The following is a 19,589-nucleotide window of genomic DNA, read 5'->3' on the forward strand; positions in this document are numbered from 1 at the left end:
TTATCGAAGGCAGCCGAAAAATCAGTGTAGATAGAGTCAACTTGATATCTTTTTTTGCAAAGATTGGGCGATGAACGACGCACAGTGGGACCAATTCCAAAAAAAGACGGTCAAAAATGTTGGGAGTGAATAAAATGGTGTAGCAGGCCACATATTATGATACTTCATTGAATGGATGGTTCATCTTCTCGACATCACCGACCCGTAAGTTAGAGATCCACTACCGGAACGAGAGGTGGGGAACCAGTCGTCGCAAGCACGCTAACGTTCTCAAAGACAACGTGCTTGCACCAAGTGGTGCCTCATCAAATATCAATGGCTAGCGTCGCCAGTGTAGAGTTCTATTTCTATGAGCACTTTCACAGGTATTCCTTTAATTACCAATTTCTGTCGTCGCCTCACTGCAGTGCTACCGGAAAAATGTATTCCATTATTAGAAATTGTAAACATATAGAATGGATTTTATTTCGTCCCTACACAAAGTAAAGCTGTAGAGGCGCAAATCGTTTCTTGATATTAAGGTTCATGTGAAAAACACATGATTTTTTACAGAGTAAGTATGGAAAATTAGACTAGACCGCTAGACCGAAACCACCACTGTCAGTCAGTGGTGGAAATCTGCGAATCTTACTCACAAAACAAGACTCGCGAACATTTGTTTTGACTTTTTCTTACCTACCTACTACTCGCAGAGAAAACAAAAAAAAAAACGAACCCCGAAAAATGTTCGTGAAGCTTCGCGAGTCATTCGGGTTAATTTGCTAAAAGTCATAAAACAACCTCGGAACTTATTTCTCACTGATGTTCGAGCAAGAACACAATTGTATATTGTTATTGTGTTTATGTCAAGTCAAATCTATCCATTGTATTCGAAGTAATCACAAAAACTCGTGACCGTGTTATTACTCCCGAACAAAATACAGTCCGGCTTTTTGTTTTTGCTCTGCCCGTACTCGCGAACAAAGCAAGCGCCAGAAAAATGCAGTCAGTAGGTTTGCGCGAATATGGCATTTTTGGTAGGCCCAATTACACTCTTTTCTTACTCGTGAAGCGAGTATTTCCACCACTGCTGTCAGTAAAACCGAAATAACTGAGTGGGCGGAGGGTGGCGGAACCTAATTTCTGCAGGATTGGATTCCTGACAAAAAAAATGAAACTAAAGTGTGAATTTCATTGATGGGTACCGATGGGTACCTTTTTGAATTTCACAATGAATACAGCAAGAAGATAATACAATAATAATTTTATACATAATAAAGACCGAGTACTTTCTGCGCGATCAAAAATAATTTACGAACGTATATGCGTGGCTTTATTAGTTTTTGGACTACACTTTGTGATGGTGCCAAATATAATAGGTTTGGGTGATGTATACGTTGTGGCCAACATAATAAAGCAGTAAGATAAATGTTACAAGATTTAACAGAATTAAAAATCGACAACATGCTCAACTTGTATTGACTGTAAAGGTAAGATCCACCCGAATAAAATGACTCAAAACTATGTTTGCATCATCGTCAAGTATTCTACTAACACTCCATGACTCATGTTATTAATTTGGATCATTTTGAAAAAATGGTTTTTGACCGTCTTTTTGAAGATTGGTCCTTCTGCGCGACGTGTAGAGTCAGATTCCTATTCGTTGAACGCCTAAGCATAAAACCGTGTTGATGCTCGGAGATGAAATCTTGACAATTGTGGAATAAGAACTTGTAAATCGCTTTGAGGTGGCGCAAAGTACGGCTATATCACGGTAATTGCTGACATCACGCTTATTTGCTTTTGTAAAGACCGGGCAGAGGCGCGGCCACGTTCCGAGACGTGGGTAGGACAAAACTGGATAATCAAATCTATAGAATACTTTCATGGAATTTAAGCGACTTTCCGGAGATCCTCTCGAATTTCAAAAGATTTTTTGGACATTTTCAGATGAGTTATAAAACTCCCTATGACTATTAAGACAATTATTGGATGGTTTTAAGTATAGATAGTAGAATCTATAGATGAGCGAAAGCATGGTTGGGTTTGTTTTTTTTTACCGTGTACCAGGCGCATATGACATCACAACCCTTAACATTTTCATTGAATCGTGACGTCATGCTCGTTTGGAGACACGTTTGACAGTTTGTTGAGAGACAGAGGATTTATCTTCGCTCATCTATATATTCCACTATCTATAGTTTTAAGCAATTGTCATTAACTTCTAGGAATTTAGAAATCTTCAGAAACATCGCTTTGATCTACCAGTAAAGCTTATGATCGTCCATAAATCTTTAAGGGTGTTCAGTACTGTTTACAGAAATCTCAAGAGCAATGTTACTCCGAATTTCGGACCGTTTCGGACCTTTCTATCTTTTAAGATTTCATGCAATAGTAGGCTGCCCATGATATCATAGTTGACGTATCAACCATTCGAAATTTCTGCGAAATTGACTTACGCGTTTATAGACTAACGCAAAATGAACTCCCTCAAGAAATTATGACATTTGAGCGGGTCGCATAATGAACGCAAAATGAACTTTTGTTCGAGAAGACGACCCGCTCAAATGTCAAAATCCATCAGGTGAGTGAATTTCATGAACTCCTGCACAGGTCTATTAGAGTAATTCAATCGCTGCATCATAGATATGATGCTTGTTCCAAATCTTATTCAAGTGCTTGCAGGTTGGAACGATATAAATTTTCGATGTTTGTCCCTAAATTATTCGAAATACAAACGAAAGTGCAATGGTTGTTACGTCAATTATGAAATCATGGGAAGTAGGTATATTCGTGATTCCTACAGATTCCCATAAACTTTTAGAAGCTTTCAGAATTTCTTCTTCTAGGCTTGCTACCAGACATCCGAATGTGCTACAATCATCATAAACTGCTTCATATTCGCATATTTCTGCGATTGTTCTCCCATATTCTTGTTTATATATTCAACTTTTGAAGACGAGCTCGGCAGTCTTGTGACTACCGCTTCTGCTTTATAGACAGGATGTCTGACAAAAACTACAACACATAATGACTACATAGACTACATCACTTTTCTTAGTGAATCCTCGATCTATACTTCTGTTCATCTACCTCACCGCGTTAACGAAATTTCCTTTCCGTGGTATAGACTAACGCAAAATGAACTCCCCCAAGAAATTATGACGTTTGAGCGGGTCGCATAATGAACGCAAAATGAACTTTTGTTCGAGAAGACGACCCGCTCAAATGTCAAAATCCGTCGGGTGAGTGAATTCGATGAACCCTGCATAAGTCTATTGTGGTACATTGGATCCGAGTTTTGACAATCGTGTTTTGATTATTCAAAACATAGAATGACTTACTCAGTTCACTTCTTGATGGATTCATTCAATTGATTATCACTGAGTATGGTAACTGCGCGCGAAAAAAACATAATTAGCCATGATAATACTGATATTTGCTACTGAAAATGCCCTTCAATTGAACGTCGGAATTAAATCTATGCGTCTATTTATTAAAATCATTAAACATGTGTTCAGTTTTACGATCATTTAATAATTTGTAAAATTCAAGTAAATACTCACTGACCCATATTCATTCCGAAAATTGACGGTGCAAAGCCGAATATGAATATGTTTAGAAGTGAAGTGACAAAGAAGGCCGATGGGCTTCACAAAAAATATTCGAATATTTACAGCTCTGGTTCCAACAATAACTGCACACTGACATTCCTCTGCTTTCTCTACTTACTGGAGCTGTAGGTAGTAAATACCAACCATTATTTACACCAGTTCTGACCAGTCACGTTGAAGCAATCATTGACAAGTATACTTAGTCTTTGCTAAGTTACATCCTTGTTTAGATATTCAACTTTCGATTAATTCACCTGTCAGTCTGTCAATTCTTATAAAATTTCAGAAATTCTGTGAGCCTTCCTGGACTAGCAGAAATAATTACGTACTTTCAAAAAAATTTCAACAATTTCATGAAAGAACAGAAACTATTAGAAACTTAAAGACTTCTTGGAAAATCCTAATACATCATTGAGAACTTTTTGGAATGGAAACGATTCCTCATAACAGACTCTGAGAAGTCTTTTGGAGTAGATTTCTACTGTACAATCCCGGAAACCTCAACGATTGTCAGTTTAACCTCTGATAAGCTTTCAAACCTCTGCACAATGGTCGGATTCGTCAAATTTCACGACATAAATCGATAACTCGAAAACCATCAGTACTAGAGTTTTGACGTCTTCAGAAGAAATGATCTACAAGAAGAGATCTATTTTTGGTGTATGTTGTTATTAGGGTGGCCCTTCGGTGAATTTTTTTTGTAAATGTATTTTTTCACCCTTTTGAGTTAGGAGTTCACATAATTCTACAAAGTTGTAGAGAATTTAATTCTAAGCATTTTTGCTTAATAAACATTTATTTTGTCTCATATAGGTAGTGTTTTATGACAAAATTACTAAATTTAGATAGGGTGGTCCCGAAAAAAATAGTTTTTAGCTTCCACTTTCATCAATTCAGAATATTTTCAAAAACTGTCTTAGCATCGCTTCACGGTCTTTGGATGGCGCATCTTTTGGTTACATAAGATGGTTGATAGCTTCATTTTCAAGCATATTATAAGCGTTTTTTCATGAAAAAGTGATATTTTTCCGAGCATTCTACTGCAGCTAGTAGCAAATATTAGCAAAAATTTCAATCGTTATCTGAAAGTATATATGCAGGCCCATCAAATCCATGATATTTCATTTGTCCATGTTTGTCCACTTTTGTTTGATAATCATATTAGTTTTTGTATGAAAAATCAGCTATTCGATGGGAAACACATATACCATATCTCTGATTTTCGCAATATTTGGTAGAATCATTCTTTTTCGAAAAAATATAAACTCACTTTTTAATTTTGTCCGATTTCGATCCAGGGTGGTCGAAAAAATCAACATTTTTGAAAAAATATTTTTTTAAAACATAATTTTTGAACTACTGGACCAAATATCAATGTTCATGGAATCTCATGTAGTCATTGGCGACCCTCACTTAGAAACTGTGAAAATGAAATTATTCTGCGAAATACCCATGAAAAACCAACTTGAATTTTATGATTTTGTATTTCGCCACAAAAGTAGCGCTCTTTAACATTTATTTCAAGAGAACACCTTGAAAATCGTTCCAGTAGTTAAAATGTCAAAATTATTTTTTCGACTTCTTTTTTACACGAGTTGATTTAAATATTTTAGATAAAGAACGATTCTTTGTGGGTTTTGTGGCCGTGCGGTTAGCGCCGTCAATAGTCTAGAGGCATGGACTATGGGTTTCTATGGGCTCGATTTCCGCCTCGGTAAGAAGGAAACTTTTCGTGATCAAAAATTTCTCCACCGGTCCACTGGGTATTATATGTCCTGTCAGTTGTCTAGGTGTTAAGTGTTCAGTCTGTACGACCCCTGGTCGAAGACAGTGTTCTTGTTTTTTTTTCTACCAAATATTGCGAAAATCCAAAAGATGTTATATGTGTTTCACCCTAATTTTTCGTACAAAAACAATACTATCATCAAACAAAAGTGGAGAAAGATGGACAAATGAAATACCATGGATTTGATGGGCCTGCTTGTATATTTTCAGATAACAATTGAAATTTTTGCTAATATTTGTTACTAGCTGCAGTAGAATGCTCAGAAAAATATCACTTTTTCATGAAAAAAACGCTTATAATATGCTTGAAAATGAAGCTATCAACCATCTTATGTAACCAAAAGATGCGCCATCCAAAGACCGCGAAGCGATGCTAAGACAGTTTTTGAAAATATTCTGAATTGATGAAAGTGGAAGCTAAAAACTATTTTTTTCGGGACCACCCTATCTAAATTTAGCAATTTTGTCATAAAACATCACCTATATGAGATAAAATGAATGTTTATTAAGCAAAAATGCTTAGAATTAAATTCTCTACAACTTTGTAGAACTATATGAACTCCTAACTCAAAAAGGTAAAAAAATACATTTACAAAAAAATTTCACCGGAGGGCCACCCTAATAACAACTTACACCAAAAAGAGATATCTTCTTGTAGATCATTTCTTCTGAAGACGTCAAAACTCTAACACTGATGGTTTTCGAGTTATTGATTTATGTCGTGAAATTTGACGAATCCGACCATTGTGCTCTGGTTAATTTCGGAACGTTTTAATGATATTTTTTAGATTTGATTTATTTATTTATCTTTTAGTTATCCATATGTTCTAATCATAATCATAGGTAGGACAATGCTTAGACTGTCCTACCCAGGTATTTTCATGCGTAGGACATGTCCTACTTGTCCCACCCACTCCCGGCGCCACTGAGACCGGGAATAGGTAAGATTTATTCCATTGCTCAGGAAACGTTCCGACTTGAAGCGATACGATGAAGAGACTGGCTAGAGGTACGGATAGACTATTACAACATTTCTTCAAGACGTACGCAGGAATTCCATCTGGTCCACAACTAGTCGAAGCTTTTACGGTACAGCAAATATCAGCTACTGTGTCTGCATCGACGATTGGGTGGTTTACGAACAGGGACGTTGCTAGCGGCTTCATTGATTTGGTGTAATTCCAGGGAATCGTCGGTGAACACATTCGAGAATTGCTGTTGAAATAAATTACAGATGGCTTCTGTCGATGAAGATTCGATATTCCCATTGGTCATGACAGTGGGAAGACCAGATTCCTTTCGTTGTTGGTTGACGTAGTTCCAGAATCCTTTGGGATTGTGGCGCAGTTTTACTTACGCTTTTCGTTGATGAGCGTTGCATTCATATTCATATAATTGCCATTCTTGAAGTCGTAGTAAACAGCTTCAACGGGATTCGAAAACACACATTGTGAGACACCGCTTACTTCGACTAGCAGCGCAGGATGGTGAATCGAAGAAGTCTAGATCTCCATCAATGCGTTGCGTTGCGTTGCGTTGCGTTGCGTTGTAACGGAGTATTTCGTAGATTGCATACTGATAGTTGTCATGTATATTCTTTACCTTTCTTACCCCAATTGCTTATGGATTTCCATTTGGGATTCAATGGAAATCCAATTGGGGGTCCAAAATGATAAAACATTTAAGCTATCATTGCCGGCCACGCCCATCTTCTCCGTTACTAGGAAAGGGAAGGAAATGATGATATGACATCTACTTAACGAGAGGCCAGCGACTCACCGACGCCCTCATAGATGTCAAGGAATTGGATGGTGGGTAGGGTATGTGGTTTAGGAGTATCATTATAAGCAAATGATAGAAAATTTGTGGAAATACGTTGGGAGTGACTTTGCTAAGAAATTTATGTCACTCCATTATCCTTGCCGATGATTTTCCTCGGATGGGGCGAAGGTATTAGCCTTGCCCTGGCTAATAGCCTAGGTTTAAGCGCCTTTGCTCGCTCTCTGAAACGAAAAAAGAGCAAGAAGAAATTAAATTCCCCTTCCCCCCTGATATAATAATGATTTTTAACTCTATAAATAGCACAAAACAGTAGAAGATTGCTGCAGAAAGTAAAATTCAGTAGGAGAGACGATAGAGTATACCGGTACCGGTTGACATAGGTGATCATCGAGAAAATCCGATCTAGGGAACATATAACCTAATTTACTGATTCAGCTTATCTACAAGGTTCCTATAACAAAATTGTTAAATATGTACATCGACAGCATGTGTTGGATCACACGTATATTGACCAGTTTAGTCCGCTACAATAAAAGCTCACATAGGTAGGAACAGTGAAATGTAATGTATAATATAAACACAATCAATGTAATACGTATTCCACTGAGTTCTAATAAATATAGTCTAATAAGCAATAAGGTTTCATGATAAGTATATAATTTTGAATGGTTAAATCTGATTACAAAAAACCTATTCACTACGCTTGAATTGAATTCTTGATTCAAACAATAATTCAGTTGTTTAAAAATGATTACGTAAAGTTCCAACGCTTTAATGTGGATCATTTTGTGCAAATGAAATCCCCGTTAGAGTTATGCAATTTCAAAATTATTATTAAAACATGTACAATAATAGGTAACCTTTAACTAAATGATACACATAGATTGACGATTGGGCTTGAACATACGATGTTATGTTGCTCAGCTCATTATGGATCGCCAATTTCCCTATTGTACATTTATCTATTGTAAACGCCTTTTTAGACGTTAAAATTACAAAATATGGAATTTCATACAAACTCACTAAATATTGTTCGTTATCTTATGGCCCAATATTGTTCAAACACAGTTCTTATATCTGTTCCCATGTCAGTAACAAGGCAATGTGTACATGAAATACATTGATTTCTCACCCAAACATCAAGAATCATGAACAAAATTATGCTCACCTAACTTAATTTTGAATCGAAAACCATTTTATGACATCCAAAATTTCATTAATTTCACACTTTTTAAGAATCCAGCTAAAAAACACCTTCACCACCATGCACATATTATAATAACATTAAAAATAGTTAATCCCATGCCTGTACCTATATTAATAACACTATTTTCTACAAAAAATCCGCACAATATTACTCGTATGTATATGCAACGATATTTTGCGGTGTTGCTGAATTCCTCAATATTTTGTATTATTGAATGAATTATAAAAATATACAATACCAAATATTGTTGTAGTTTTTCTACTTAACCGTTCAATTTTATGTTCGCCATGTCTTATCTTTTGAAACACCTTATTTTACAAAAATGAGGTGAATTTTACAAAAGGAAATGTATTCAACTTTTTTTTTTAAATAAAACTGTAGGTTGATAACACTTAAGAAATAAAAATACTGTAAGCCATGAAAACAGTTTGGAATATTTAAGAAGTTGTGAATTTCAAACCTATATCAATCTAGGGGGAATGACGGCTTTGGCAGGTTTCGTTCTATTATTTGCAGGGGGGTTTTTTACGACTGACTAGGCTCAAATTTGGCTTAAACATTCTTTGCATATCAAAGAATATTGTGACCAAATTTCATAAAATTTGGTCGACAAAAACCCCCCTGCCAATAATAGAACAAAACCTGCCAAAGCCGTCTTTCCCCCTATGTGAAATTTTTTAAATTATACTTTAAAAAAAATCAAATAGATATAGATTTATCGTGAAATGGAATTTACTTTATTTGTTGTGAAGTAAATTTCAACAGAATACATATGTTTTATCTGGAAATGGAATTGTATCTGCTTGTAATAATTAAGCAGAAAATCGGATCAACAGTTCAGAGGTAGTAATATTTTAATTTGGATCTCGTGAACTAATGTATTCCATTATGGTGTTATTAATATGGGATTTTTGATCATTTCATACAAAGCATCTCATTGAGCAAAGAAAATGAAAATATTAAGAGGTAAAACTTATCTTGGTAACGGGATCTTCATATAATTTGGCTTCTTTTTCAAATCACACACGACACTTATGACTTAAAAATATTCACCGGCACCACTTGAACCTACTAATCTACTATTTTTGCTTCACTTGCCGAATTACATTTAACACAAACTTTCAAATTAACTAAAACATATCAAAAAAACGGAAACATAAAATGAAAAAATGACAGCAACTTTAAGATGCATGCGTCCACGCGCAATGCTTGCTGCGACTTCGTAACATTTCGAAGAAGTCTAGATCTCCATCAATGCTACCGTAACAAAGATCAAGCATTTGACCGTTATTGTTATGTAAAAAATTCAACTGGGATACACGCGCCAAGTTATAACCATTGATAAGCCTAGCGACAGTGGAGCTGATAGAAGATTGTGTAACATCGGGATAGAAGAAATTGGATTTGCTTGGTTTCCATTTAATGTTGGGTAGATTTTAATCGCCAATTATCAATAAGCTATCCCTGATACTCATTTCATTGGGGATCCAATTGAGCGAACTGATGTGCTGATCGACCAAGTTTGGATCTTGTGTGCGATCCGGAGGAATGAAAACAACACAGATAAGGCATAGGTGTATCATCGCTGTAGCCAACCATGTATCCAGATAGATAAGAATCCCTTTGGTATACTAAAATATTTAAAGCCATCTTCTTCTTCTTCTTCGTTGGTATTACATCTCCAACTGGGACATTGCCGCCTCGCACTTAGTGTTCATTGTGCACTTCCACGGTTATTAACTGCGAGGATTCTAAGCCAAGTTTCCGTTTCTGCATTTGTATATCATGAGGCTAACACGATGGTACTTTTATGCTCAGGGAAGTCGAGACAATTTCCAAATCGAAAATTGCCTAGACCGGCACCAGGAATCGAACCCAGCCACCCTCAGCATGTTCTTGCTTTGGTTTGGCATTTAATGCCATATGATAATGCAAAAACTATGCAAATAGATACATTATTCATAATAGTGCTGTCCAATGAGCAGCTCGAAGTAGCTCGAAGTTGTTCACGTCCTGCTCGTTCTTTTTTGTCAACAAATGGACATGAGCAGGACAGGGAGAAACTTCGAGCTACTTCAAGCTCTCATTGGACAGCACTAATGTTTAATAAGTCGAAGCCTGTCAATTTGAATATGCACACTTGTGTCTTTATCTGTGTGTCCTTGAAAACGCGAGTGAATTCTGTTTTGGATTGCGAGATGCTTGTCCTTAAATACTGTGAAACCTAGGCTTACGCATAGGACGTATAACTGCTTAAATTTGCTATGAAGCTTCAAAATGTAAAACGTTCGCTGGATCATTAGTTGAACGTATAATATGGGATTCACCTCACCTTTCGAGACACAAAATATGAAGCGCGGAAAAGAGTTAGAAAAAACTCAAAGGTGCAGCCTAATCGGGTTGAAGGCAAAAGTGACGTTGCTGTATGTAATGTACGTACATACATAATGGTGATGTACATAATATGTATTCCGATTTAATCATTTGGGGTGATAAAACAGGACATGTGTTCAGCATTTTATCATTTTATGCCTTAGAAAGGCAAAATGCGTGAATGGTACCCGTTATTTCTGGTCAAACATGCTTACAGAATCCTGCCCAGGTACTCAGAAGTAATTCATAATAAACTACAGGCGAAAAAAGTTATTTTTTGCAATTCCTGATCATAATACCTGGTTTACAGTTGGCGTTTGAGTGATAAAACGGCCTCTTTTTCCATACCAATGACATGGGTGCTTTAATGAACATTATGCAACTCAAATGGGTTGCATAAAATCCATTATAGCACTCATTTGGGTGCTATAATGGAAAACCAGCATTAAAACAATAGTTACATGACCACATTCAGCTAAATTGGCATGGGTGAGTGTTCAAATAGTGTATTCTTTGTGTTACGTAATAAATGAAATAATTTTATGGGCATGACATCCAATTTTCCAAAGGCAGGTTTATCTATCGCTTTATGGTCTGTCGAACACACAATGGGGCACGATAATATGGAATCTGTTTATGTTAAGAAAATAAAATTGTACCATTGTGGTACAGATTTATCATATTTAAGCCAATTTTTCGTCATTGCAAAAAATAGCGTGTGCAACTCGTTGCAAAACTCGATTTTTCAGCACTCGTAGAATTTATCCAACTCGGCAAGCCTCGTTGGATAAACGTACAACTCGTACTGAAAAAATCATCTTCTTTTTGCAACTAGTTTCACAAACTACTATAATGGAAATAAAAACAAATCGAAAACGTGACAATTGTCTACCCCCAAACGTGGGGGTAGACAAAGTCGGGGAGTGTCAAAATCGGGTCAACACTTTATACTATTTTTAGACCAACATTTAAAAACGATGATAAAAATAAAATTATTAAATAATCTAGGATGAACAACACTCTCAGGCGATCACATATCCAAATCATCAATTGATAAAAACTCGCTAGGGAATAAAAATCGTTCGATAATTGTCTCTCGATTCAAAGCATTGGTAAATGCTACTTTTGAACTCATATTTATACATAACACCAGAACACAATGCCAAACATGCGATTGAACTTCATTGTTGACATTTAATTGGTATTTGTTTTGGTTTACATTGAAATGATACAAAATTATGTTTATTATCAATCGATTTCAATGTTAAAAAATTTGTCGCCGATGACAACTCGCCTACTTTTCACACCTGAGAAGTTATCAAATGATAATTCCAATAATTATCTTATGAGAATGATTCAGCAGTCAGCATAACCTTGGCGGATAGTAACAATCAACGACGTAAAATAGAACAGAGACTTAGCACCCTCCAGTAAGTCAGTCTAAACCCCCATTACAGAAAAGTTAGGCTTGCGAGCAAAGGCACATAATCCGCTCTAGGATGTTTTTGGGTGAGAAACATTGTCGACACCCTGGGCATAGTGTATCCATTGTATTTGGCAAACAAGATACATACTAATGCGATGGCGGATAGAAAGCTTTCAATTAATAACTAATGAAATGCCAATAGCTTACTAAGTTGAAAAGCAGGGCAAGTTCCAGTTGGAATGTAGTGCTATTTGACTGATTCGCCGAAACCATTTGCTAAAATGTTTGCGAGTTTTCAATAGTAGATATTATCATAGATAAATTTTGTAACACACTGGAGTCGGTTTTTACGCGGAGGATATGGACTGCGTAAATTAAAACAACGTAAAAAATGTCCGTCTAGCTGGCAGGCCACTTATCATAAAATTGAAAATAAATACTTCTAAGTTGATGTACCAAATGCGTACCTATGTGTACCTCCGGGGATTTTGAACGTACCTCAATATTTCCTAGAAAATCGATGGCCTGCTGAATAGACAGTCGATTTTTCAAAAATCTTCATAAAACTTCCCAATTTTATCGCTATTGTACTGTACCAAGTACGTACCTTCCGGAACTATATTTGCTTTTCAACGTACCTCAAAATTTCTCATACTTTCTTATACTAAACTTTTCAAAACGCTCTATATGTAAGATAACTCTACGGAATCGGATTCCTTGAAAAATTCTAATCCGGAAACATAAATAAAACCTCTTACTTAAGTTGAATAATAGCAGTTTTATACTAAAAAGAGTGATTTCGGGCTAAAAATCATGTAAATGGGGGAGAGTGTCCCCAAGCCGACCCCCCCGGTCTATCTCATAGATGGCGCTTTCGGTGAATATGCTTGTATTGTCAATTAGAACACTTTCGCAGCACTACTAATTTGGACGCAGGCAGCCATCTTTCAAGGTTACGTATTTTGGAGTTTTTGAGCCATATTTTGTTTTGACCACGCCATATTGTGTTGGAACTCGTTTTTTGGCTGCAGGAGATATCGGTAAAATGTTTTTAGCGTGTATTGATAAATTTAACGATAAGTTATCCTTATTGCTTATGGTCTTAGCTGTGTTGCACGTACTTAGATTAGGTCGTATGAGGTGGTATTGTTGAACGGCGCGTCATTTTGAGAAAAAAAAATCAAGCTGGTCCGAAACCGACCGGCAAGCAGTGGTCCGAAACCGACCCCCATTTTATTGCACTTTACTTGAAAGGGAGAAAGAGAGTGGACGAAATTCTAAATGATTTCGTGATATATTAGGGAACACCCACAAATTACGTAACGTTTAGAGGGGAGAGGGGGCTCCCTGATGTGTGATATCCCATACTAAATTTTCAGATGTTTCATACAAAAAGTGTGACATAGAAAGGATGGGGTGGTGAAAATGACCGATTTTTTCTAGGAAATATTGAGGTACGTTCAAAATCTCCGGAGGTACGCATAGGTACGCATTTGGTACATCAACTATTTATTTTCAATTTTATGATGTGTGGTCTGCCAGCTAGACGGACATAGGTTTTTTCTTGTCAATAACATACCCTTTTCTTGGAGCATCTCCAGATGGGATTCAAAAAATATTGTTTATGAAATCAAATGTCCTGCTACAATAAAATCTTTGAACAAATATTATATAAGTGAATCAGGCAATATTATGGCAAAATGTCTAGCGCAAATACAGCTGTAATTGCATCTCTGTCGAATAAAAAAGTTTAATTTTTTTTTGCGAAACCCATTTTTGAAACTGAAGCAATTGCAGATAGGCTAACGGGAGATAATATTAGGCATAGATGCAACGTTGGCTCATCATGCAAATTGATCAATAATTCTATAATAATATATCGTTTACTAGAGATATTTATCAATGCTTCTTTGAAAAAGTCCTTCAACTGATAAACGCAATAAACCTGCATGGAAGATTGCTTTGACTCGGTTTGTTAGCAACCACTTAAGTAGGCAGACACTGTAAGAGATTTTTCTTTTGTTCAATAAAGTAGTTTTTTGAATGGACTTACCTATTTTCGCACATTAGATGAACGAATAACAATCACACTATTTTAGCATTCATGTTAAATTCAATATTTTCATTAGTATAGTGACACAATTTACCAAAACTTTTTTGAACAATATTAGAACACTCGTTGACAAAATCTGGCTGACGATTTTCACTTGAAGCAGCACATTATAATTGCCTACCTTACGGCGTATACAAACGATTTACAGTGAATAATGCACCAACATTTCATGGGCCGAAAAAGCATCCAACACCAGAGCCGAGATTAGGAAATTGGCCGAACAAAAAGTCCATTTTGCACAAAACTTTTGATGGATTAAATAATAGATTTTGTGCAATTCCTGATCATAATACCTGGTTTACAGTTCATTTTTGAGTGATAAAACGGCCTACCTTTCCACAGCATCGAAATGGGTGCTTTAATGAACATTATACAACTCAAATGTGTTGCATAAAGTTCATTATAGCACTCATTTGGGTGCTATAATAAAAAAACAATATCAGAACAGTAATTACATGACTACATTTTGCTGAATTAGCTTGGGTAAGTGCTCAAATAGTGTATTCTCTGCGCCTCGTGATAAATTAAATAGTTTGATAAACATGAACATCAAAATTGTCCAAAAGCAAGTAAAACTTTGCTTCTTGGCTAGTCGGATGGTTTAATATCCAGAATATAGGCAATTAACTTTGATTGAACTAACTTGTTACTCTGCTTCCCACTGTTGCGTGAGATATAAGCAATTGGAAATATCTTAATCTTACTATAGCTCTTTCTACATGTATACGCAAGCTAGCAATTCTTTTATTTAACAAAACTTTCTCACGACTCATTTGTTTGCTTGCTTACAGTTGTGCTTGGCGGCCTTACTAAACTACATCTTTTCACACGTATATCTATTTCTATCGATTTGAATCCTCTGTCGGCCATAACCATCATATTTTCAAGTAGGGTATCTGTTCCTATATCAATAACAATAAGGCAATGCGCAGATGAAATGCATTGATTTCTCAACCAATAATCAAGAAACATGAGAATAATTATGCTCAGCTCACGTAATTTTTAATTGAGAACAATTTGGCAACTTCAAACATGAAATTATTATCACATTCTAGAAGTATTTAGCTAAAAAACATCATCACCGCCATATGTACCTATTTCAATAACATTCAAAAACAGTTAATCCTATGCTTGTACCTATATCAATAACACTGTTTCCAACATAAAATACGCACACTATTACTTGTGTGTATACGTAACGATATGATTGCAGTGATGCCGTCTTCGTCAATGTTTTGTATTTGAGTTGAAATAAAATTACAAAATTGCAGTTTTTGTTGTAGTTTTTCAACTTATTAGTTTAATTTTATGTTTGTCATAGATAATTTTTTCGATATACCTTATTTTACAAACATGAGAGTTGAATTTCACAGTGCAAGTCATTCAAGCATTTTTGAAATAAAAATCTAGGTCGGCAAACAGTTTGGAATACGGACAAGGATAATTTAGACGTTGTTCGAAATAAACCTATATCAAACTATAGGAAATCGCGTTGGTTTTTCAAGTATAATTATATTTATAGTGAAAATGTGATGTGCTTTATGTGTTGTGAAGTGAACTTTGAAAGAATACATTTGTGTTGACTTGAAATTGAGTGGAAAACAACGACATGAAAACAAATGAATCTACTAGTAACATGCATGCATGTAGTGCATCAATCCATCAGTTCAGAAGTAGGAAAATAAAAAAAAACAGTGCTTTATAATTTTATCTTTTAATAATTTGTATCTTGTGAATTAGAACATTACATAAACAAAATCTTGAATAATATTCCAAACATTCAAGAATGTGTTCCATCCGTTATTGTGTACATACGATGTGAGAAATTGTAATTAAATTGATTTTTTCATTTGGTTTATCAACGATTGAGATTAATATACGGGCTGTTATTAATATGGGAACAGATACCCTAGTTTGTCTAGAAAACCACTTTCTCTAACAATCTCTTTATTTGATATACGTCCTACAGCCCCTTTTGATATAAAATTTATTAACCCGTCTGGCAAACATGCAATAAGATATTTTATTGTATTACACTTTTTGCACATTGAGTACGATAATGCTTGATGTACTGCATTTGTTGGCCGTTCTACCTGAACTTCGAAGCAGTCCATGATAGTATTAACAGCTGAACTTCCTCGATTTCTGGCCAAACTATGAACCCGTCCATAGCATCTGTCAACAAAGCAATATTTTCGTTTATTATTCCTATACTTGATGTCGAAAGCTGGAACTGTATCGCCAAATGCCAATATGCCTCATTCAGCCGAAGTTTTCGAAATATGATAAACATATCTCGTACACTTATACCAGTAGGCTCAGCGAGAATGTCTATCACGTGGAATGATTCCTTGGGAATTCCAGTGTAATGCTTTTAATTATTTTGAATCGCTTCCATAGTAAATTCAATTTGATTTCTTTTGATTTGGTAATTATAATCACTCGGAAGCGATGCTTCTGTTGATGGGAATGAACAAGTGCTCGTGGCATAAGGCTTGTATCAATCTGTTGATTTAGACTCGATTGTGGTTATATTACTTTCCAATGAACTGCAACTAACGGCACTTAGAATGCAATCTGCAAAACAACAAGAAATATTAGATACAACTCGAAACTATTTAAAGTTAAAACACAGTTAAACTAGTTCGTGATTTGTCCAATTCGATGCTAACGTTTTCCCAATGATGATTTTTTTTGGTTAGTTTCATACTAGCAGACCCGACGAACTTTGTTTCGTGTAAAATTGATTTTTTTCTCTAATTAGTTCTCGAGTTATGCAGAAATTTCTGGCTAATTTGTATGGGAACCCCCCCTTTTCAGAAGGGGGAGGTGTTTCAATCCACTACAGAAACATAACTTCCCTTCCAAAACCTCCGTATGCCAGATTTTATTCCATTTGCTTTATTGATTCTCGAGTTATGATGAAATTGGTGTTTCATTTGTATGGGAGCTCCCCTTTTCAAAGAAGTGTTGCAGATTCGGATGGGAAGTACAGATCTTCAAAAGTGCATTTGGAATAACACTGAATAACACACTTTAACCATCTTCGTGATACATCGCGATATTCAATCAAAAACCATAAAACCGCCCATAAGGTTCGGACTTCCCACTGATACCAATCCCTCCCGCCGTTGAATCCTCAGTGAAATAGAATTTAATCAAATTCATTCGCATAAAAAGGACAATACCATCGTTGACAATGATGTTGATGATGATGATGATGCACTTAAGTGATTTTTTTCCCTCGCACCCACGCTTTGTCACATCCAATGGTTCCCCCCTGAATGGTTGGTAACGGATACATTGTGACAAAACGGGAATGGCCTGATGGTTTGCGATGGTTCTCGCTTGCCTCCCGCAGAGCTTCCATCAATGAGGGTATAAGTATTTACTCGCTCGCCGCCATCCGCCACCTTCGACCGTGTCGGGATCTCGCTTTCACTCTCAACCCCCAGTGGTCATTAATCTTGTTTCTTTCACCGGCGAAAGAAGCGATGAAAGCAGCGTAGCAGCGTGCCAGAGTGCCCGACACCGGATTATCCTCCACTTGAACCCCTCCCCGGATTTCGATCTAGGGTTTTGCTTGCTTCGTTTTTCTTATTTTCCCACAGTGCTCTGAGCCCTGAGCCCTCGGTCCGGATTGGAGATTGAGTGAGCTTTGCCGGATCATGAATGCGAATAAGTTTATTTTTATGCAAAACGATTTCGGTTTTCTTGGCGCCGCCGGTTGCCGTCGTCTCAGTCCTGCCAACGTTATCGCTAATGACGTTGTCGTTTTGTTTATTTTCTCAAGAAGTTGACTCTTTGATTCAATTTTCGTTGAAAAAAAAGGAATTGAACTCCCAATATGCAATTTTAGATATACACTGGAGTCGGTTTTTACGCGGGGATATGTTCCGCGTAAAAAACGACTTCACTAAAAATCGATTTTTCTTGGTTTTTACGTGTTTCCTAACCTTTTTTGAAAAACCGCGTAAAAAATACTTTTGAAAAATTCGCGTTAAAAACCGCCCAAATTCCGAAAACCGCGTAAAAAACTTATTGTAGATAAAATAGAATGTGTACACAACATAACTTCATGGCCATTCAAAAAAAATCGTTACGTAGACCATCGAGATCTACACGCGTAAGCAAGGTCTGTCGTCCTGTTTCAAATATATTGCATGCTCCCTGTGGTACATGGAAGAGATTCCGAGATGCGCGTGAAAATAGTCACGTAAATAACGACCCGAATCAGGACATTGTAAGAGTTGGACAGGAGAGTGCATCGGTCCACGTCTCCGAGACCGACTGCCACAATAGCTGCTGGACAGATGCACAGTGGTTAAGATTCAACTGTGTTGCTTGCATGGCTTCTTCTTGTTTTCCTCTCCGATGGGACACGGAGGTCCACCCATAAAGTGATTACATGCTTGCTTTTTGCTGGCGCAGCTGGACACTTTGGTGACTTATCGCATTCCTGCGCCTTGTGCCTTCCACAATGACGACACAGGTTGCTACGGTCTGGGCCCTTAAAGCCGTAGGACTTATGTCCCGAGTCTAAGCACCATTAGTACCTGTCCATTGGAGGTGGCTGAAGTTTGCTTATTGAGCCGATTTCAACATCCCTCGCTCCATGACCTAGGGACCTAGGGTAGGCTAGCTGTGTGCCAAATGGACGACCTTTGTACCGCATTGCTCTCTGACGGCAGAGACGACGTCGTCCGCGTTCTTGACCTCGTCTCACTTCCATCCTCATCGACCTAACCTCGGAGCCGTCACCCAAGATCTCTTTCCGAGCAGCACAAGTCAGACAAAAATAGTTGCAGTAACTTGATTGTGTCTAAATCTGGTCACAGTTGTCTGGTCTGGGCTGGAGTTGCAGCAACCTATGTGAAGCTTGTGTGCTGCTAGGGTTGGGCCAGTTGTCCCGCTAGCTTGCGCTCCACGTTTCAGCACCAAGATCATTTCACCAGTCCTGGTGCGTCTGACGCTTCGCGCGTCCTGTTCCAGCGCTGAAAGCTTTTCGGTGGCCTGCATTGACGTCGGCGTACTTTTGCAGTTTTCACCAACAAGGCCTCTACTCTGTCCTTAATTTTCTATGCGAATCGAGATGCGCTCGACTTCCGCTTTGAGCTACTGACTACTTCGTCAAGACAACGTTTGGCCTACTGTCGTCTACTGTTTGACTTTGCTCTGAGCACCTTTACCGGTTTGCTGTCTGAGCCGTTTTTGGTTAGGCGCAGTCTTTTCCTCGTTGGAAATCAATCGCCTCTTCGGCCATATCCGATCTTCCAACGAAGGAGAAGGCCTCAGTTGTGGCACCTTTGT

The 19,589-nt window shown here is 37.1% G+C and overlaps 1 pseudogene; it reads right to left on the bottom strand.

Moving 5' to 3' along the window:
- Positions 1–19,298, bottom strand: part of LOC134207294 (uncharacterized) — a 61,985-nt pseudogene extending 42,687 nt beyond the window's left edge.
- Between the last annotated feature and the right edge of the window lie 291 nt (positions 19,299–19,589).

The sequence above is a fragment of the Armigeres subalbatus genome, chromosome 1 (genome assembly GCF_024139115.2).
Source record: "Armigeres subalbatus isolate Guangzhou_Male chromosome 1, GZ_Asu_2, whole genome shotgun sequence".
NCBI classification, from domain to species: domain Eukaryota; kingdom Metazoa; phylum Arthropoda; class Insecta; order Diptera; family Culicidae; genus Armigeres; species Armigeres subalbatus.